This window comes from Dermacentor andersoni, chromosome 1 (assembly GCF_023375885.2).
Source record: "Dermacentor andersoni chromosome 1, qqDerAnde1_hic_scaffold, whole genome shotgun sequence".
NCBI classification, from domain to species: Eukaryota; Metazoa; Arthropoda; class Arachnida; order Ixodida; family Ixodidae; genus Dermacentor; species Dermacentor andersoni.
Window position 1 is genome coordinate 150245829 of NC_092814.1, and position 22278 is coordinate 150268106.

Consider the following 22278-nt stretch of genomic DNA (forward strand, 5'->3'; position numbering starts at 1 on the left):
CAGGAGCCCTTCTTCTCACGGTTTCCTCTCAGTGAATAGGCAAGCAGCGAGGCGGGTGACGGCGCAACTTTCCGGGCGTCGTCGCCTTGTAAGGACTCATCAACGCGACTCTTCAGAAAGGGCCGATTAGTTCTCACTTGCGGTTTTTTGTCCTTTGTAGGAGAATTTTGCGAAGCACACTGGAGTGCACGAGAGGAATGAAGAAAACGAGCTGTTTTGCTTTCACATGCATTTTTGTGCTTTGTTAATGTATTTTAGCCCTTTGAAACCGCAGTGTGTTCGGTAAACGGCTGCGTCAAAAAAAAAAAAATAAATAAACAGAGGAGAAAAGAAAGTAAGAAGACTGAAAATAGTTGAAGCGCACGGACTAGATATGCTTAGTTACGGGACCTTTTCCTGAGCCTCCTTCGAGTTCACCAGACCACATCGAATCGCGTCACACCTAATTAAGGAGCGCAGAAGCACATCTACCGCATTCCCGAGGTGTGGCACGTCCCAAACAAGTTGGCGTCCCCCACCTCGTGCGCCACATGTGGAGCTATTGTCCCACTGCTTGACTCTTCCCGAAAGTGTAGCGGGAGCTTGGCACGGTTCCAGGTAACATGGGTCCTGAGCCAAGCTGCTTTGCGGCTCTGAAAGGTCGCTCGAGTACAAAACGCCTGCCTCCGCTGAGCGCGTGCAAGCCGCGAGGCAACGACGCTGTAATGCACCGTGAAGCCCTGGCAGCAACCCCCCCATCCGCCTTTGTGACGACAGTTGGAGACGAGGAAGGCAATACCGTCGAGAAGTAAGGCCTCGGACAAGTGGAGCCAATGGAGCGACCCTCTGAGCCGAATGTGACTTGCACTCGCACGGGCGCCTACCATTGGCCGAAAATGACGTCACCTGCGCGGGCTCGCCGATTGGGTGAACGGGACGTGACTTCGAGACACCGAAGGGGTTAAAAGCCAGAGACCGGGAGCAGCAAGAGAGCATTCCTTCATTCATCTCTTTCGAGCTTCTTGCCACGGGCCGCAGCGTCCGAGTTGCTGCCGGCCCGTAATGACTTTATGACTGTTAATTTCTTTGTACTCTCACTGTAAATAATGTAAATAAACCTCCAGTTTTCATCTCAAAGTCTTCCTCAACCTCGGCCAACTCCCGCACTCAACGGCAAGGTCCAAATATCTGGGGGACAGTAATTGGGATTGTCCTCCAGATCCAACACTATGTACGTGTGCCATTCTTTGGCACTGCTCCTGACAGTGACTTTCCAAACGTGACCCCGTCCCCCACCAGTTTGCTAAGTTTCCGTCACATAACTCTATAAAAACAGTTCTGAAGATAAAATGTTGGCGTTTATTTATTATTATTATTATTATTATTATTATTATTATTATTATTTATTTCCGTTACATTTCTCCAAAACAATGTCTTTTATCATTAATGAGGGTCCGTTTAATTACAATATTCTTGTATCAGCGAATTGCTACGCTAGCGCAATAAAGGCGTGGCGTAACGCCGAAGGCACGACTTGTGGACTCCAGAAGGATGTGCTTCCGATGTAGCTGTTTCGACATAATTTCTGAGTCCACCGCAGCACCTACACACACCGTACCAGGGAGTACCCGCCGTAGTTGCTTAGTGGCTGTGGTGCTGGGCTGCTAAGCACAAGGTCGCGGGATCGATTCCCGACCACGGCGGCCGCATTTCGATGGGGGCGAAATGCGAAAGCACCCGTGTACTCAGATTTAGGTGCACGTTAAAGAACCCCAAATAGTCCAAATTTTCAGAGTCCCGCACTACGGCGTGCCTCATAATCAGAAAGTAGTTTTGGCACGTAAAACCCCATAATTAATGAATGTTTTACCATGGTGTAACAAGAAGACGGGGCACTGCGCTGTTTATCGACTTACGCTGGTTATTCAAAAGACACATTTCTTACGTAGACCAGCATCACCCTTTGATTTAAATGAAAGAAAGAAACGCAGTACCAGAGAGAGGTGTAGGGTAGCGGTGGACCACGGCGCCTTTTTTTCCTCCCTTTCTTATGCGTCAGGATCGGCATCTTTTTTTTTTTTTTTTCGTTTTCTTTCGTCGCTTAAGACCGCGCGTGAGATACTACCAGAGAATAAAAAAAGAGAAAAAAAAGAAGGCAAAGGAAAATTTGGGCGCTCGCATTTTGATTTTTGAGGAGTAGCTTATCGTGCCGGCATTTGCACTGATGCGGCGCCGGGGTAGCTTGTTGCCAGCACAAGTTCAGCATGTTGAAACACGAGAGCCCCAGCATAATCCGCTCAAGGGCTAGTTGGTACATCTTCTCACATTGTACAAAGTTTGTGCCGAGCAATGAAAAGGGGGACGGGAAAGGAACACAGGAAGGAGCGCTCTGTCCCACAGAGCGCCAGTACATGTCGTTTCTGTGTTCCTTTCCCATTTCCCTTTTTCATTGCGCTGCAGGAACTTTGTACAGTTCGAGAATCCCAACGCGAAAGTCGGTATGGTATTACATTTATTACGCTTGTTTGACAGCATGTAATACGCGTGTGTTTATGTAAAGGGATGGGAGTGGCACGAAGGGACATCTCGCAATGAAGTGGCAACTCATAGTGTGTGCAAATGCCTCTAAGGGTGCGCAGAATCCCATTCAGAATACGCCTGCCGCGCGACCATCCTGAAGGGCCCTAGTTGCCGTGGTTCTCACAAAGCCTCATCGAAGGATTTCCCGCGGGTCCGGAAGGAATTCGCGGTCCTAAAGCGCATGGTCCTAAGGCGCCAAACTTAAGCGGCGACGATGTCGTCACTGAAGAGCACAACGAAAAGCCACGCCAAGCATCACGCCGCCTTCCGCCAAAGGGGCTAGCGCGGAGCGCCGCTGTGGAAAATACCGCGCAAACGAAGAAAGTGGCAGGACTCGATTATCCTGCGGGAGGAGGAAATAAAGAGAGAAGGCAGGGATGTTAACGAGAAACGCAGTGTGGCCCGCACTTCCAAGCGCACAACCTACCACGGAGACACCTCGAATACCGCCGCCATCGACACCCTCACAAACCGCTCATGCAACGACGCCTGACGATCGCCAGGTTATAATAATGTTGTGGTCACTGGTGGATGCTACGCGTGTTCTACTCAGCAACGTGAAAACCCCATCGGCTCAGAGCGCGCTGCAGGTGCTGGACACCCTGGGTCCAGTACTTGGGGCTCTAGTGTAAAAAAAGGACTTTAGAGGGGACATTGTTTCGAGAGGAGGTCCAGAATGCATCTGTCTTTCAATGGAAGGCTAGAGGACTTAAGTCGCGTATGTCCGACTTTCGACAGTTTATATTCGTGAATCAGTTTTCCATAATTGTCATTTGTGAGCCAAACCTGTGGTCTCCCTTCAGACTGTCCGGGTATGAGTGCATTCTCTCCTCCACCCACGGGCAATGCATCAAGCTTATTATTTTCACACGCCGTAACTTGACATATGTTCATCGACCAGTGTCATCTGACAATGAAAACCCGTACATGTGTTTGACTGTGAAGAAGTGCAAGGTCACTTTCACAATTCTGGGAATTTACTTATCACCATAAAATCGTCTAAACTGCGAGCGCTTACGGGAAATTCTGACGACGACTCAACACCGTGGGTGAGCCGTGGGTGATTAGTCGAAGCCCCAACCGGCTTCGACTAATGCAATTGTGCGCGCATTAAGTACTGCAGTTACTTTCAGTGCAGCTCACATATCCTTGGTTTGCTTTGTTATATTTAAATGAGCCACGAGCCTAATTTCAAACAGAACCACTCCGCGTGAATAACAGTACAAATATGTCCAGCAATGGAGATGGTATGCTGAAATAACAGTGAACGGCTAACTTCCCGGAGCGTCCCGCACAAGTATCTTTCTATAACCGGCGAGAACGACGCCTATAAGGGTATTGTACTTAACGGTGTCATTTCATTAGAGTGAATGCGCACACGGGATCACTTTCGCCGAGAAAGTGGCCAGGAGAAAGATTTGCCCAGTCATTTCTAGAACTCTGCGCACGGGCGGCTCATTTTGTGGGTCATGGCTGCGTGATTTATGTGTCAGTAGTTGGGTTTGGAACTCGTTAGTATCAAGGCTGGGACAACGCGTTGCCATATACGTGCTGCTCGTTGCCTGCTGCTTGTTTTGACTGTGTCCCTGAGAAGGGCTAGCCGGTTGTGTGCGGCTGTAATTAGGCGAAGTGCCATCGTTAAAGCTTGCCAGGGCTTATGCCAGTGACCTGGAAGTCTTAATTAAAATGCGGGAACTCAAAGACAACGCATTCACTGCGTCGCACTCGGATCACGTCACAACGGTGAGCCGCCTCACCGTCTGCCGCTTGTAAAGCGTGCTTTGCCTACAGAATTGACATGTTGATGAGAAAGGAGGCGTACAGGGTGTGGTATAGAAGGTGGAACCGAGCTGTAAGTTTGGCTAAGGATCGTCATGATTTTGAAGAACAGTGTGTGTGTGTGTGTGTGTGTGTGTGTGTGTGTGTGTGTGTGTGTGTGTGTGTGTGTGTGTGTGTGTGTGTGTGTGTGTGTGTGTGTGTGTGTGTGTGTGTGTGTGTGTGTGTGTGTGTGTGTGTGTGTGTGTGTGTGTGTGTGTGTGTGTGTGTGTGTGTGTGTGTGTGTGTGTGTGTGTGTGTGTGTGTGTGTGTGTGTGTGTGTGTGTGTGTGTGTGTGTGTGTGTGTGTGTGTGTGTGTGTGTGTGTGTGTGTGTGTGTGTGTGTGTGTGTGTGTGTGTGTGTGTGTGTGTGTGTGTGTGTGTGTGTGTGTGTGTGTGTGTGTGTGTGTGTGTGTGTGTGTGTGTGTGTGTGTGTGTGTGTGTGTGTGTGTGTGTGTGTGTGTGTGTGTGTGTGTGTGTGTGTGTGTGTGTGTGTGTGTGTGTGTGTGTGTGTGTGTGTGTGTGTGTGTGTGTGTGTGTGTGTGTGTGTGTGTGTGTGTGTGTGTGTGTGTGTGTGTGTGTGTGTGTGTGTGTGTGTGTGTGTGTGTGTGTGTGTGTGTGTGTGTGTGTGTGTGTGTGTGTGTGTGTGTGTGTGTGTGTGTGTGTGTGTGTGAGAGAGAGAGAGAGAGAGAGAGACAGGGGCTCTCCATGGCCTCTATCGTATGCTACTAGAAATACCTGCGGCGCAAATAGTATTACTTGGCAAGAAAGGGAGTGTAATCTATCAATTGATTCAAGAAGTTGAATAAACAGATACGAACGAAGAGTAGCATCAGCGGTAAAATTCGTACGTTCGTACGAATTCGTACATACATACATATATACACACACACATACATACATACATACATACATACATACATACATACATACATACATACATACATACATACATACATACATACATACATACACACACACACATACATACATACATACATACATACATACATACATACATACATACATACATACATACATACATGGGTTTTTAGCCTATGCAGGTTTTTTATAAATAGTAATGAGTTCAGCGAACGTGGAATTTTTTGCAGACGAGTGCCTAGGCGAGGTGGACATACTTTGCCGCCAGTAACGTGAGCTTCAGATGGTTAATTAAGAAACATTTATTAATTAAATGTTTTATTAATGCCTTGGGGGCAGTTGTCTAAATGGCAAGTTTGCAGGCTGGGAGGTTTTCCTGCACACCCGTGTTTTAATCATCTTGAAAATCGCACCCAGTTCGAGATATTATACATAAAATTCCAAAGCTCAATAGAGGCAATATCAAGACCGAGAGCGTACCGCTGGGCGTCAGACGGCTGCACCCCGCCCCGTTAAGAAGTGTGGGGCTAAGTATGAGTGATAGCACGCCGCGGCAAGTCGTGACCCGACACGCAGCCGCACATGCTTGCCAGGCAAAGCGTGCCGTATCAGAGAGAGAGAGAGAGAACTTTATTTGCAACTGCAGGGTAGGGCAGGTAGGCCTAGTGAGGCTCCCAGTAGCTGCTGCGACTGACCGAGACGCTCAGTTTCAAGCTTCCTTCCCCGTATCGTCACGGGGCGTTTAGGTGCGATATGATAGCAGGGCCGCCTTCTTTGCGCTCCTGCGGCGCTTGGGTTCGATACTGCCTGTATTTACCGTTCACATTCGATGATTGATATCTCGAATTAGGTGCGAATTTGTAGATTTACCAAAGAGAGCGTGAATTAAAATGTGACTGTCTTCAAATTCGCCATTTAAACAACAGCACCTAAGACACTAGTAAAAAGTTAATAAATATATTTGTGTTAATTAGTCCGCTGACGGTTACGTTATGAGCGGCAAAGTATGTCCCCCCTCGGCTAGAAACTCCTCTGCAAACCACCACGTTCGCTGCGCTTTGCATTGCCAGTATTGGCTAAAAAACACCATATATATATATATATATATATATATATATATATATATAGTGTGTGTGTGTGTGTGTGTGTGTGTGTGTGTGTGTGTGTGTGTGTGTGTGTGTGTGTGTGTGTGTGTGTGTGTGTGTGTGTGTGTGTGTGTGTGTGTGTGTGTGTGTGTACCCACTTGAACGTTAGGGAAACGTTGCAAAAAATGGCACTCCTTGAGAAAATGCGAACATGAAAAAAAGTGTGCATATGTTTTTTCCGTACAATCTGACGTTTAGTTAATCATGATACAGATTAAATTGGAGAAAATCAGAGACAAGATCAGTGGCCACAAAGAAGTGTGTTATCGATGTTTGCTGTGCCCGATGTGTTAGCCTCTGCGAGCCACCTTTTGAAAACGTATGTTTTTCTCCATTATTTCAGGGTAGAATTTCACGTGTTTTTATGTTGTAACTTGGTGCCTTTTCTTGAATGCTAAGGTAATTTAGTACCATTTTTAATTGTTTTCGCCACTTGCGCGAAAGAAAAAATTTTATAATTAGGTAGACGTGAAGTGTATGGCGTAGATATAATGCATCTCATTATGCATCTCACTTGACACCTCACACAGTCGGCCACCCTTGTTCAGAAATCAACGACACAGTCTGAAAGAATGATTCTGTAGTGATCTTTTAGGCCTCCGCCTAGGAAATCGCAGTTCCTCGCTTTTCTGTGTGATTCCGTTTCTAGGACATACGTCTCGACCACTCGCGTGCTTTCAGTTACATGTGTAGCTCTCTTTCTTGTATTGTATAAGAGGGCGTGCGCTGGGGCTGTTCGAGTAGGAGACATTTTCAACTGTATGCTTTAACTCTAATCTTTCTTGTACACGCAACAACCATATTTTTTTTTAAATGCATAGGTATTTCTATGCCTACCTAAAGAGGAAGCCCGTCCGTCCGTCGCGTAAGACGATCGCTTTCAATACAGCTAGGGCCCACAGCTGCGAGCGAATTGACCTTCGTGCTGCCTGTCGCTTCAACGCGCAGTATGCGGCGAGAACACAGCGCACAAGAAGCTATCAGCACTCGGCGCACTCTGTCCACGTCGCAGGTCGCTTTGAAGGCCCGCGCGGCCGTGCTATACGCAGCCGCTGCCAGAGTACGCTTGATCGACGCGGATGGATAAGGCGCTAAAGAGCGATAACGGCTTATAATCGGAACGTCATCGGCGCACCTTCAGCCGCCACTTGCAGTAGTTTCCTTGCGTCATTAATCCACCTTGCGCGTCCGTCCGCAGCAGTTCGTGCCACAGCAGTGCTGTCGTTTATACTGGTTGGATCAGGTTTCATAACATTGATAGTGATACCGGACTGCGTGGGGATGGGCAAGCGGCACAATGCTTACGCATTCTCAGACGCTGCCCAGAAACTCCCAGAGGAAACTCCCAGAGGAGTTTCTCCGTGAATATTTTTAAAGGGTAGTGTAACTACTAAATTAGATTTCTTCTGCAGTTTTCATTAAGAAAATTTGTGTTCGCACTCACCTCACCGAGGCACTCCATTAAACGAAGGTCCTTGTGCTGCGATGCGATCTTGGTGAAATGAGCTCCTTGCACATTTAGAAGCCTCGGTCGTGATTAGTTCTATGGCCCTTCTGAAGATCGATACGCCAGGGAAACGTCACTATAGCTTCTATTGAATAGGAGTAGATAGCTCCCAAGTCTTTATGTTTCCTGTTTTTGCGTCACTGAATTTTGGTTTTCTTTCCTTTTATTTTTTCTCTCGCTTGGTTAATGCGTGCTCCATATTGGGCGACTTCTCCAAGTTTTTGTTTGTCTCTCTTTTGCAAAGAAACATTAAGATTATGGAGCTACAAGGACTCGAGGAGCGTTCCTTCGTGCAGCCTAAAGAGCTTATTTATGGTTGTCATTCCGTAAAGACACTCTCCTGCTTTTCTTTTTTACTTGCCCGTTATGTAGGCACTTGAGTGCCCTCTTGGAAGATACGTGCATCTTAAGAGTTATCACAGAATTCTGAAGCGAAAGTCTTTTGTTGGAGCCCTAAAAGAACCGACTGGAAAAAACAGTGCGCAAATAAACCTTCTGCCATTTGTCGTTGCCTTCGTAACTTAAACTTCACATCTTGGTGTATTGTATTTTTGTGTCCTCGTTGTATGCACATATCTGCTGTTCTCGCCGCGATGCTGCTGACTGCGCTGTGTGATAGCCTGCTTAAAAATGATTACCTTTATAAAAAGTACTACATTTACTTTGCCGCCTCGTAGTGTTACCGATTTTCCCTCTGGCCTGGTAAATGTCCGTTGATACTGACAGGTACTTCCTGTTTTTCGAAGCTGTTTGGTAGATGAGTGTTTAGAAACAACAATCGTTGGCCACTCTTCTGGTAAATGTCGGTTGTGACTGACAGGTACTTCCTGTTTTTCGAAGCTCTTTGGTAGATGAGTGTTTAGAAACAACAATCGTTGGCCACTCTTCTGAAAGTGAAATGCTAGATTTCTTTCTTTTTTCTTTTTTGCGCGTCAGATGTTAAGCCCTGAATAGTCACGTCGAGTTTTATACATCGCGCTTCATGTATCCACGGAAAAGACGAGAGAAATGGGCACAGAGTTATGAATTGCTCGCATGCAGTTGTTCTGACTTGTGATAGGGGCGGTCGGAACATTTTATAAAAACTTTTTGTGCGCAAGCAAACAGGGACAAAGAAGAGGAGCAACACAAGGACGTCCTTGTGTTGCTCCTCTTCTTTGTCCCTGTTTGTTTGCGCAGAAAAAGTTTTTAAAAAATGAATTTGTTCGAACTAGGCCGACTCGCATTTAGGCTTCGGAATATTTTAATCGCAGAGCTATGCTAGATCGATCGCCTTAGGCTAGACTTGCATATAAGTGAGTCTCGGTTGGATTCTCGTGGATAATGTGGTCATAATAAGGGTTCCATGTCGTGCGTTAACGCCCCATGTTGGATAGGAAACCGAATTTGTGCGTTTTTTTAAGGATGCTTCCACGCAGCGCCGTAATCTTTCTCACTGCAGCTTGCGTTTTCCTACAAGTGTCTGCGCCTCTGTTCTTTCCCATCTGCAATTCGGTAGCGCGTGGGCAAGTGTCTCCAATTCTCTTAGGTGATGGCGACGAAAGCAAAAACAACAACGACGACGTTAATTGACTTCGTCATCGTCAAGAACAACGACAGGAGGAGAACAAGCGGCAGGAGGAGGAACGTCGGAGGCCTACGCGAAGTCTTTAGGATTTGTACCTGTCAAGTTTGAATGCGGGTCGTTCGGGCCCATGCTGTAAGCTATACGCACTTAACAAAAGCGTTCGTATGTGCAGGTTCGTATGTGCAAACGTAAAGTGCCTCAGATGTAGCGCTTGAGGTCATAAATATGTTTAGTAAAAATTTTATTTATATTTATTTATTCACACATACTGCAAGTGCTACTCACACCCAAGCATAGGTGGAAATACAGGAGAATGTAACTCGTTCGAACCATTTTTAGATCTAAGATTGCACAGTAATAAGTTTTCATGCATAGAACCACACCGGACACATTCCAAGGAAAACATTGAGATGCATTGAAGACAAGGTTCTAATAGTATGCAGTTTACAGCGGCGCCCAATAGATTGTTCCATTGTGAGGTTGTGAGTGCAAACAAAGAATACTTATGGGCATTCACATGGCCTGCTCGGTGACGCATCATTTTACTACATCGTTCTAGTCTCGTTCTAGCCGCATGGGGCATGCCACTGAAAACCTCTATCGTGCATTCAGCGTGGAACCCTGATAAGTTTAGCACCATAGATAAAAATGGATAAAGGGTGCACAAACTCCCACCGATTATTGTTCAAAATCCATAAATACAAGTGAAGCTGGTTTTCGTTGTGCGCCCGTATGCGTATGCAGTCCCAATGTCGTCACCAGCTTCCAACGCCTGTAAAGCGTGTTTTGCTGCTGAGCTTTGCTATGTATTAAGAAACACGCTTTCAAGGGGAAATGTCGGCAGCTCTTTACGAGGCAATTAGCACTTATTACCATCGACTGTCCTTTGTCACGTAACATGAAATACTAGTCGGAACAAAAGGATTGGTTTTATGCCGGCCCTATGGAGATAATCTAGCCGAAAAGAAAGGTGGGGACAACTAGACCGTACATCGATCACGTGAGCTAGTGGGCGATGATCCAGCAGCAGGATGCTTCGAGGCGCGTGACAGGAAAATGTGCAAGCTGGGCCTGAGCGTATTTATTGTTTGCTGCGAAAATCCCTGCTGCGATGGCTTAGCGGCTATGGTGTTGCGCTGCTAACCACGAGGTCGCGGGATCAAATCCCGGCCGCGGCAGCTGCATTTCAATGGAGGCGAAATGCAATAAAAGTGTCCAGTGTCCCGTGGAATGGGGGCACGTTAAAGATTCCCGATGGTAAAAGTCAAGCCGGAGTCCACCACTACATCGTGTCTCATAATAAAATCGTGGTTTTAGCACGTAAAACCATAGTATTCAATTATTTGGTGCGAAACGTCGACCCGACCCGGTGGCATTTATATGCAAGTTGTAGTGCCGGTTGATCGGAATCAATTTCGTCTGCTTGCAGATTTGCATACCTCGACCATCTAGCGTTCACATACTTGATCCCGACAAGCAGACTTCTGTCCAACACACTTCGACTCGTCCATCGTTTGTATTGTTCATGTAACTGCCTTGTATGTCGAGTGAAGTCTTTCCTCAGTCGGAGAAGTGTCATAATTATTTAATTTCTCCAGTTATTGTGATTGTATTTTTACCAGCAGTCGTCATAATTTCAGAGAGCCATTACTATGTCGTAATCTTTAAAAAAGAGTCGCAGTTTCGCCCGAAGGGCGAAGCATCGATTGCGCTAGCAAATTAGTAGACATCCATAATAAGCAAGTATAGTAATTTTATCGGCCCTTTAAACTTGTAAACACTCACTTACTAACTAAATTAACAAACATGGTGTCAGCGCACACAGGCAAACATGCACACATCTCACTCAATGACCGGGAACGCCCGCTGTCAAAACGCCGGCCTTAGGAAGCGTGGCAGCAGCAGTGAGTGAAGGGAATCTTCGTGCCGTCTACCGCTTCAGCGCAAACTGAGCGGAGAGAACACAGGACACGCAAAGCTACAAGACGTCGGCCCACTTAGGCTCTGCCCCCAATGCAGATCGCTTTCAAAATAAAGCGCGCGCGACTGCGCGCGGCCGCGCCATACGCATTTGCGGCTGAAGTAAAACGCCCCCCTCCCCCTCCCCCACCTCCTATCTCCCCGGTTCCTTGCGCGCGACGTGAGGCGACGCGCTTCCTCCACGCTTCCCGCTCTTGCGCGCGCGAGATTGAGCGGCGATCGTCGGCTCACCTCGCAAGCTTTCACGCGCACACACAGCACAGGGCGCGCGGCGACGGTGTTGTTGTCCTTGGACTTTATACGAAACATCATGGCGACTACCGCAAGAATGTGCCTAGAGTGTCTATATAATTGATATCGCAATAAAAGTCACTTCGTGCTGCATTTCAGCATACCTACAGCAGTGTTTTTTGCAAGGTATCGAACCTCTCCTCCCCCTTCCCCCCGGACACACTCACACTTTTTTTAGTGGCACGAGCATTCAAGTCAATGATTAGGGTCGCCTACCATTTTCTCCCCCTTTTGGGCTACTTATCATTCACACACATCACCGCCACCGTACAGAGTTGATGACAAAGTTTCATACTGCTAGGTCTATATTCGAGTTTTACGATGAGAAAGCTACCGGCCACGTTCGCGTGTACCTTCGTGCGACACGCTATGTCCCTTAAAGCTGTTCTGTGGTCGCAGGTGCGTCTTCTAACACGCTTTATGCCGTGTTATCACTCTCTCTGCACAAATTATGTACAATGAAACATAAGATGTTGTGAAAAGCTATTCACTTCTTCGGTATAACATCCGTGTTTGTCAACTTGCGCCAAATTTCCAAAACGAGTTCTGTGGCCGTCACTTTTGCTTTGTTTTTCTTTTGTTTTTCTCATTCACGCAGCTCTCTGTAGGTCATTGATAATATGTGATTCTGAATGGTGCGGCGGTGTTCCCCCCGCGCAGCGTGCTTCATCAATGTCGGCGCTGAAGTCGATTTCTGAGCCCCTCCCCCTTTTGTTTCTTCTCTGTCATTGACGGGGTTATATGCGGCTATTTTGTTCGCGAATATTAACGACTTTTATGATGGCGAAAGCCCACCTCCCTGTCGAGGTTTGAAAGGCCAAGGACGCACCTATTTTCGAGGCAATTTTATCTCATACTCGGTTCTCGGTTTACTGTGATGACCTGCATAAAGGTCCGTAATACCTCTCCATGCGAAGCTTTCTCCTTCGTTTGCCTTTTCTCGTTTAACCCGTTATACGCCTTTCGTCTCGTCACATCTTTTGGAGCCCCGCCTTGAATTCGCGATGGAGTGCCGCGCATTCTGGCACTCATCTCATTACTGCGCCGCATGGTTTCCTCCTGCTTCGTCGTACGCATACCAAATGCCTGGCCCGCTTCGCGCAAACCTGACCGCACCCTCCTCCGGGAATTTAATGACGCGAGTTCATCTGTTGATGAGTTCCTTGCACAACCTTGACGAGAGTATCTCGGGGCCGCGCGTAGTGCAGCAACTTGGCTGGCGTGACTTGGCGCTACTCTTTGAACAGACGGCGGATAATAAATGCGGAGCGCCACCTGCTGGGCACCTCCTTATCCGGAGTGAGTGTCCCCTCCCACGGTGGAGCAATTTTCTCTCTTCCCGCATCTTCAATCCGGTCGGCCGCGTGACCAGTGAACGCCGCGCGCCATCTCGTGCATGTTCTGGTAAGTAGCGTTGCTAAGGCGTAAGAAACTCCAGCCGTGGCCTGTTGAGCGCGCCGGCGTGAGCGCGCACGCCTAGGCGCCTTCAGAGCACGGTGGCCCTGGGTTCGCTCTGGCTCCGACAGGTGGCGAAGCGGCAGCGGGAACGCGCGCTGCGCGACGCGCTTCTTTATCGCTGAGACTTGCAGAGGTCGCCACACTTCTGCGGACGAACGCCCGAAGAGTTTTCATTCGAGCTTTCCACAAGCCATTGCTGCGCATAGATAGCAAAGGGCTTCCATCAAACTTCCATCGCAGAACACAGTCAGCAGCACCGGAGCATGATAAAGGTCTCTGCGGGCTTACTGGACCCACTTTCGAGGTATGCACTGCCAGCCCACTGCCCCGTGGATGCAGCTTCTTTTTTATCTTGGAGACGTTGCTCAAATTACCCGTCTTCATTGCACCTCGCTCTTCCCATCATCAGAGGCTGTAGCTTTTCTACTTCTTTTACTGCGTTCAATACTGAGCATTTAAACTGGCCTAGCGGACCTTAAGGAGATGCCCGATAGAATTCTGCGCAGTGGGTTTATCTGTATGTATTTGCTGTGTGCGTAATAAAATGTTGGTGGACAGTCAGTTCTTCATTCCGTTTCGTTCTGTATGCCGTGCGTCTTGCGCTGTTACTCGCCTTCTTTTTTCTTTTTTTGTGTGTGCAACATGTACCAACCGGCCCAAGTTCGCACTCTATTGTATTGTATTTGGAAAGTTCAGCCACGAGGGGATGAAATCGCCGCCGAGCCTCTCTGCCGCCGAAACTGGCTCCAGGCAGAAGAAAAACATATCGCAGTGCATGAATGACAGACTGGAATGGCAGGTAGCATTAAACTCCAAGGCAAATAGTGAAGGTCTGTATTGATGCCGAAATGCACATTTAAGTTCATCGCTCTGTGCCTCAGCCGCACCGAAACTGTGATCTTTTTACTGTGTGGGCAAACTACATAATAGGCGAGGAATAATGCCTTGACGACATTGTGCAAGTATTTCTGTACTCTTCAAATTTTTTTACTGGTAACACCTACGTATTGGGTAGCTATTTATACGTTTTGAAGAAACCCCGCTGCGCTATTTTTTTTCTATCCCTTCTTTTCTAATCGTGTTCACAGATGGTGCAACCGTCGACTTCTTTTTATTTTTCGTTTTCCTTTCTATTTTTTTTAAATACATGTCTTGAGTCGCGGGTTCGTTTTCAGCTTTGCTATTCCCGTAATCTGTAGCGCAATTTGCATTTATATCAAATTCTTCTTTTAATCTGCAAGGCTTTCGCGCCGTGATAAATGGGATTAGACTTGAACAACGGAATAGTGGAAAAAATGTTAATGTATGCAAGAAGAATAGAAGAGACGTTGACTGTACTCCATGAGTACGGGCCTGCCAATGTATTCGAGGCAATTATTTGCTTGTGCCTCTCTCCAAACGAACAATCACTTCCTCGATTCAGAGACACATGCCGTATATAATCGAATGTAACCCACTTTTTACTCTGAGAAACCCAAAGAGTACCGAAAGAAATTATAATAAGTGTACGCGAATGTGAGAACCCCCTTTGTTCTCTGATGCAGACATTCGCCGTCTGAGTGGATGTGATTCCGAATTCGTAATAAAAAGGAGCCGTATTGCAAAGATATTCGATGTCATGAAAGTACAGTTTAATAAAGGGAAAATGTTACATCCGCCCAATCGTAGCAATTACTACAAAGGAAACCCATACGGGTTCCTCGAAAGAAAAGCCTCGCAGTTGAATAAAAATTCGCCTTTGTCCGGGACTCGAACCCGGGATCACCGCCTTTCCGGGGCAGCCGCTCTACCATCTGAGCTAACCAGGCGGCTAGCCAAGAGGCCATCTCTGCTAGCCGCCTGCTAGCTCAGATGGTAGAGCGGCTCCATCATTGACGTTCGGGATGGTGGCCTCGAAGGTCTCGCCTCCCGAGACGAGGCCTTCACGTCAAACACAGAGCTCGCAAAGCGCGCGTGTCCATCGCAAGAGGCGATGGACACAACAGCCAGCCAGACGGCGCCGCCAGCGCCTAAGTAGCGGCGAGCTTCTCGTGATCGCCCCAGAAAGGACAAACCTCGTGTCACGGCCCGAGAGCCCGAGAAAAGGGCCTGAGAGCCAATCTTCGTTCCTTAAGCACACAGCACAAACACTTTCTTCATTATGCAGAAACAAATACTGCAATGGAATGTTAGAGGACTCATTCATCACCTCGACGATATTAGAGAACTCCTACGCAAACATAATCTAATGTTGCTGTGTGCTTAAGGGACACATCTGAAACCTACGAACACGAATTTTCTTTGAAATTACACCATCTTCCAAAATTACCGTGACGAGGCTAACTCCTCTGGCGGTGTAGCAATAGTAGCCCATAAGTCCGTAGCTTGCCGACGCGTCGCTCTTCAGACGGCCCTTGAGGCAGTCTCAGTTCGGGCCATTCTTTTTAATAAATTGGTCTAAACTTACATACCTTCGAACCATCATCTCCAAAAACAGACTTTATGACCTCATTGATCAGTTTCCAGAACCTTACATACCCGTGAGCGATTTTAACGCTCACAACACGATCTGGGGAGACTCACGATGCCGCGCGAGAGTTCGACTCATTGAACACTTCCTTTTAATATCCTGTTCGTGCCTCTTCAATTAGAAAGCGCCAACGTATTATAATCTTCACCATATATTATTCTCGTCAATAGACCTGTTGATAGGCTCCGCTTCTATCTTCCCTGATTTAAAATGGTGTGTAATTAAATATCCACTCGGAAGTGATCATTTCCCAGTAACGCTAAACTTAGTAACCCAACATGACTCCCCTTCGCATGTCCCTCGCTGGAAACTAGCCGAAGCTACTCGGAAATGTTTAAGGAATCCACGTGCATATCACGAGATTTTATAAGTAATTTTGGTATCGATCATGCGTATCATATTTTACCGCTTTTATCATTGACGCAGCAGAAAAGTTCATCCCTCAAACAAAAGGTCATTCACGTGGAAGACGAGTTCCCTGGTGGAACGATGACTGTAGACAAGCTTGGAAAAAGTAAAACAAAGTATGGGCATTCTGCGCCAATATCCAACTGCAGTAAACCTTGTACAAATTGAAGCTGTCTAAGTCACAGGGTCAGCGCACGCGATGGCAGGCTAGGAGAGCAAGCTGGGAGAAGTTTCTTTCGGGAATCAATTCGTATACCCAGCAAAAAAAAAAAAAAAGTGTGGAAGGAAGGAAGGAAGAAGTGGAGAAGGAAGGCAGGGAGGTTAACCAGTTTAACATAACCGGTTTGCTACCCTACACATGGGAGCGGGATAGGGGGGATGAAAGATGGGAGGAGAGAGAGAGAGAGCACATAACACAGCAAACACATCGTCAGTTACAGTCCGTCACTCTTGCGCGGTACGCGACATCACTGTCACAGCCGCTTGTCCAAGCCCGTATCCTTCATAAACCGAAGTAGTCCCTTCATCGCCTTTTCTTTTTTTTTTTTTTAATTGATATGATATAAGGAGATGTTGGCGCGCAATTTAAGGCGCCGGCTACTCCTTATCTCTTGGGTGGTTCCGTCATACATCATTCAGGGTTCACGGTTACATATCAAATAATCTTTTCACACAAGCACCAGGACTTATAACGCAACGTTTCCACAGGAAGACTATGACGTAAGGAACGCATGGTGCATGCAATATACATGGCAAATGTCTCCACACTTATATAGTCGAAAGTCTCAAAAGTACAAACGGTACTGTCACCTAATAACACATTTTCTAGTCAGCGGATCAGCGGGTACATACAATATACATGGCAAATGTCTCCACACTTATGAAGTCGAAAGTCTCAAAAGTACAAACGATACTGTCGCCTAATAACACATTGTCTAGTCAGCGGGTGGTATATACATCATGTAAATATATTAGCACATACAGTCACAAGAGAACAGTCAACATTACATAATTCCCAAACAGATGCATATATAGAGTGACATCGAAATGAACAGAACAATGAAAGCACTAGTAACGTCCAACGATGCCGCTGTCCTCAAGAAAAGTCTTTAGTGCTTTTAAAGCGCTCTTCTGCAAGGCCGTTGTTGGCCAAGGGCCCAAAAGTTTCCTTAAACTGAAAGGTCTGCGGTCTAATTTACTTAGCGCTGATTTAAGTCGGCATCTTGGTGTGTCGTGATGTGGGCCATCTAGAAGGAGGTGATATATATCTTCATCTACAAATCCACAATCACATTCGGGGGTTTCCGCTCGGCCAATTCTGTGTAAGAAATGCTTTGTGTAGGCAGTGCCTAGCCTTAATCGATGAATAAGCGTTTCCATAGTTCTATCTAATGACAATGAAAATTTGAATTCAATAAATGGATCAATATGATATAAGTCAGAGCTCTTAGAATTCTGATCAAACCAAGTGTTTCTAGACATGTTGAAAGACGTTGTCCTTATAATGCAACGTAATTCATTCTTTGATATTGGGAGCGGAGCCGTATCATCTTTCAGGTGCGCTTGTCGTGCTGCTTCGTCGGCTGCTGTGTTGCCAGGAATGTTGCAATGCCCTGGTATCCACTGGAATGCTATTGCATGTTTCGCTTCGCTTGCCTTTGTGAGGTTTTTAAGTGTTTCATATATTATACTGTCGCTGAATGTTTTCCCCTTTGTGCTGCAGAGTGATGTTAGAGCCGCCTGTGAATCGCTGAAAATTACCCATTTTTGCGCTTCTGTTACTGACAATATAAATTTTACCGCACATAGGATTGCGAACAGTTCAGCCGTTGTGGACGAAGTCGCACGAGATAATTTAAATGATTCTTGTTTGTTGAGGTGCGGTATAATGAATGATGAAGTTGAAGAGGTTGCTGTACTGGAGCCGTCTGTATAGACGTGTGTGTATCCTGAATACCGCATATATATCTGGTATAGTGCTAGTTGTTGAGCAGCTTGAATGAACATGTCTCTTTTGCTGAATATCCCTTCTACTGACAATTCGATTTTTGGAACTGTAAGCAGCCATGGAGGATATTCAATGTCTGAGTTCCAAAATTCATTTCCTGGCAATATGTGAAGATTTTTTTGAATTTCTATATGAACATAACTTCTATCTCGTTTCATTATGTCTAGAGCCAATGGGTGGTTTTTATGCTGGGTTTGAAGACGGAAATAATGCCGGCATGTTTCTGTAGTTCGCATAACTGGAAATGGTGATTGGCGAGCCTCAGCTATTACAAGAGAACTCCAAGTCGCTCGTGGAACTCCTAGACATAGGCGTAGTCCTCTAGCTAAAAGTCTTTGAAGTCTCTCTTCTGACGTGTGGGAAAGTCCGTGTAAGATGGGCGCGGAATATGCAATTTTTTGTCGTATTAATGCATTGTAAACAGTCAGCATGGACGATACTGATCCGCCCCATGATGTGCCTGCAAGTCTGCGAAGTACAGTCACTATGGCATTGACCTCGTTTTCGAGTTTCTTTAAGTGGGGTGCCCAGGATAGCTGCCTATCAAGTATTATACCAAGAAATCGATGCTGTGTGACAATCATTAGAGGGTGTCCTTCCAGATTAAGAGTGAAATTTTTTAACTGCCTCCGAGTGAAGGGCAATACAGCAGTCTTCGCGTGTGATAGTACCATTCCTCTTTCTCTCAAAAATTTGTTGATGATATTTATGCCGTCTTGCAATGCCATCTGAAGTAGTTGAGCATTAGACCCAGATGTCCAAATACACACATCATCTGCATACAGTGAAAACTTTAACTGTGATGGCAGTCTTCGCGTTAAATCAGCCATGACGCAGTTAAAGAGGAAGGGGCTGAGTACGCTTCCCTGTGGTACTCCCTGTTGGACATTTTCACATATCGCCGACAGAAGACATCGCAGCTGAAGGCGATGAAGGACAATATGGTGAAGGAAAGAGTGCTGAACATATGTGAAAATGGTTGCAACTGACAATGGTCTATTGTCCAGGTGCGCTAGAACGGACGCCATGGACTGTCTCTGAACATTATATTCAGGACAGTCGCACAGACTGTGTTCCAGCGTCTCCTCGCAAAGACAGGCATTGCAGAGAGCGTTGTCGGCCATTCCAATGCGAAACGAGTAGGATTTCGTGAAGGCCACCCCTAGCCATAAGCGATAAAGCAGGGTGGCCTCACTTCGGCGGAGTCTAGTTGGCGTACAGAGATGCATCAATGAGGGCAGGTCGTGTTGATGATTGCTGCGGTTGGTCTGGCTGCTTGGTGTGCACCACAGAGAGAGCGTGATCTCCCGTGCAAGCACTTGAAGTCTGCTGGCTGCGTCGGACCGTGAAAGTGGTATGGCCTCTTCCTGTGTGTCTTCAAAAGCTGTCCGAGCGCCTTTATCGGCGTCTTCATTTCCTATGACGCCGCAGTGACTTGGCAGCCACTGAAACGTCACGTGATGTCCTTTCTCATGTGATGTATGGAGTAGGCATCTAATATCGAGCACGAGCTGTTCGAATGGCCCGCGACGCAGAGCTGATAGCACAGATTGTAGGGCTGCCTTTGAGTCACTGAAAATTGACCATTGTCGAGGTGGTTCCCGATTGACGAAACAAAGTACAGCGCGAAGAGCAGCTAGTTCCGCAGATGTAGATGTCGTTGGGTGGTCAGTCCTAAAGCTGACGGTAATACCTCTTGCTGGAACGACCACAGCACCGGACTAACACTGGATGTTTGTGGAACCATCAGTATAAATATGTGCGCTGTCCGCCTACCTCTCGTGCAGAAGCAGAGACAGTTGTTTCAGCACAGGCGACGACAGCTCAGACTTTTTCCGGATTCCTGGTATGCTGAGATGGACTGTGGGGCTGATAAGACACCAAGGGCCTATCGATGGTTTAGATGCAGCGGTGAAGCCCGAGGGAAGTTTGTCGTTGTACTTGACGATAGTTTGAGAGAATGATGCTTGGTGCCTGTCTGAAGGTAGTGTTGCGAGGTGGTGATGGGGGCACGTGCAAAATGTCTGATATGCGTTCTCAGGGCTTCCACCGTGATGTGAGTTTGCATTGGATGGTCCCGAGCAATCGCAATAGTTGCCTCAGTTGACGTGCATCTGGGCAAACCAAGACAAACTCTGAGTGCTTGAGCTTGTGCTGCCTGCAGAACACGAATATTTGTCTTGCAGGTGTTGTTCCGTACAGGTAGACTGTATCTTAAGAAAGCGAGAAAGAGAGCTCTGTAGAGTTTCAGCATTGCGTCTACTGACATCCCCCACGTCTTTCCTGTCAAGTATTTAAACAACTGGGAGGTTGCTGTCAGGCGCCGTTTCATGTAGGCCACATGCGGGCTCCAACTGAGGTCTCGGTCGATAATTACGCCAAGAAATCTGTGGATTCTGACATAGGAAATGGTCCGCCCATTGATTGAGATGACATAAGGCGTCATTGGTTTGCGAGTAAATGCCACTAGGGCGCATTTTTCTGGCGATATGCTCAGACCTTGTTCACACAAGTAGCTCGCTGTCAAAGTAGCCGCTCTTTGAAGCCGGGCACGTATCTGAGGACGTGTGACTGCCGAAGTCCATACACAGATGTCGTCTGCGTATATTGAAATTTTGGTGGTAGTTGGGAAGTGTTCAGCAAGTCCAATAAGAGCGAGGTTGAATAGCTTCGGGCTGAGAGCACCGCCTTGAGGAACGCCCCTGCTGGTATAGCGTCGCGTAGTTGCGCCATCGTCAGTTAACACATAGAATGATCTTGCAGATAGGTAACTTGCAATCCACAAAAATACTCGACCTCCTAGGCCAACCGTCACAAGAGCGTCGAGAATCGCCTCATGTAATGCGTTATCGTATGCCCCTTTCACATCTAAGAATAAAGCTGCAGATAAACGTTTGCGGGACCTTTCGTGCTGGACATATGAAACGAGATCAACTACATTGTCGATGGAAGAGCGGTCACGCCGGAAACCAGCCGTGGAATTCGGATAAATCTTGTAGTATTCAAGGTACCATTCCAGACAGCCGAGGATAATCCGTTCCATTATCTTTCCTACACAGCTGGCCAACGCTATTGGGCGGTAAGAGGTGAGCTCTAGCGGGGATTTGCCATGCTTCAAGATTGGCACCAGGCGGCTCACTTTCCATTCGTCAGGAACATTTCCCTCCTGCCATGAGGTGTTGTAGAGACTCAATAGTGCTATCCGTGCGGATTCTCCGAGATAGCACAAGGCTCGGTATGATATACCATCTGAACCCGGAGATGATGAGCGCCTGCAGAGAGCTAGTGCCGCCTCGAGCTCTTCCATTGTAAAAGGAAGGTCCATGCGGCAATCACGGGAATGGGGGACGTCATCTCGGGCTGGAGGATCTGGACGTGTCGCTTTGTCTGCCATCCGCGCACAAAAGTCTTCTGCGACATCGATGTCTTGCCGCCCTTGGAAAAGCGCGACCGCCTTGAATGGAAAACGCTGTTCCGGAAGGCAACGCAGACCTTGCACCGTTTTCCAAATGTGAGACAGCGGCTTGTGGGGGTCGAGTGTCTGGCAAAACGTTGCCCAACGTTCAGACGCTAATCTATCCATTCGACGCTGAATCTTCTTTTGTATCCTCCTGGCTGCCCTAAGGTCATGATTGATTTTGTACGCCGATATCGACGTTCCGCCCGGCGACGAAGTGCGCGAAGTCGCTCTAATTCTATGTCGAAGTCGTTTCGCGTGTAAGGTGGAAGGCGACGAAGTGTCTTCTTGTCAGAACGCCTTTTTCTGTGCTCTCTGAATTTTTGGTGAAATCTTCGCCTTTCGAGGTGCCTCACCTCCCCGTCTTGCGGCCATGGACGCGGAGCATGCCAGAGGCCCGCCTGGCCAGAAGTCATCACGGCTGTCAAACGCAAGGAAGTCAGTTGGCTCCACCAGCGACACCGAGGACACCGAGCGGTACTCTATGTCGGAAGACGGCTCATCCGACGACGGCTTCATACCCATCCGGAGGAAGAGGGGGAAGGGAAAGATCGCCAACACAGCGCCGTCAACTCCTGCGAGCACTACGACTATGAAGTCAAGGCCTGCGCGCTGGCCACACGTCATCATCTTTATGCCGGAAGAACCGTCAAGCAACCTACAGTTGCTGAACAGGCAAGCCCTATCGATTTT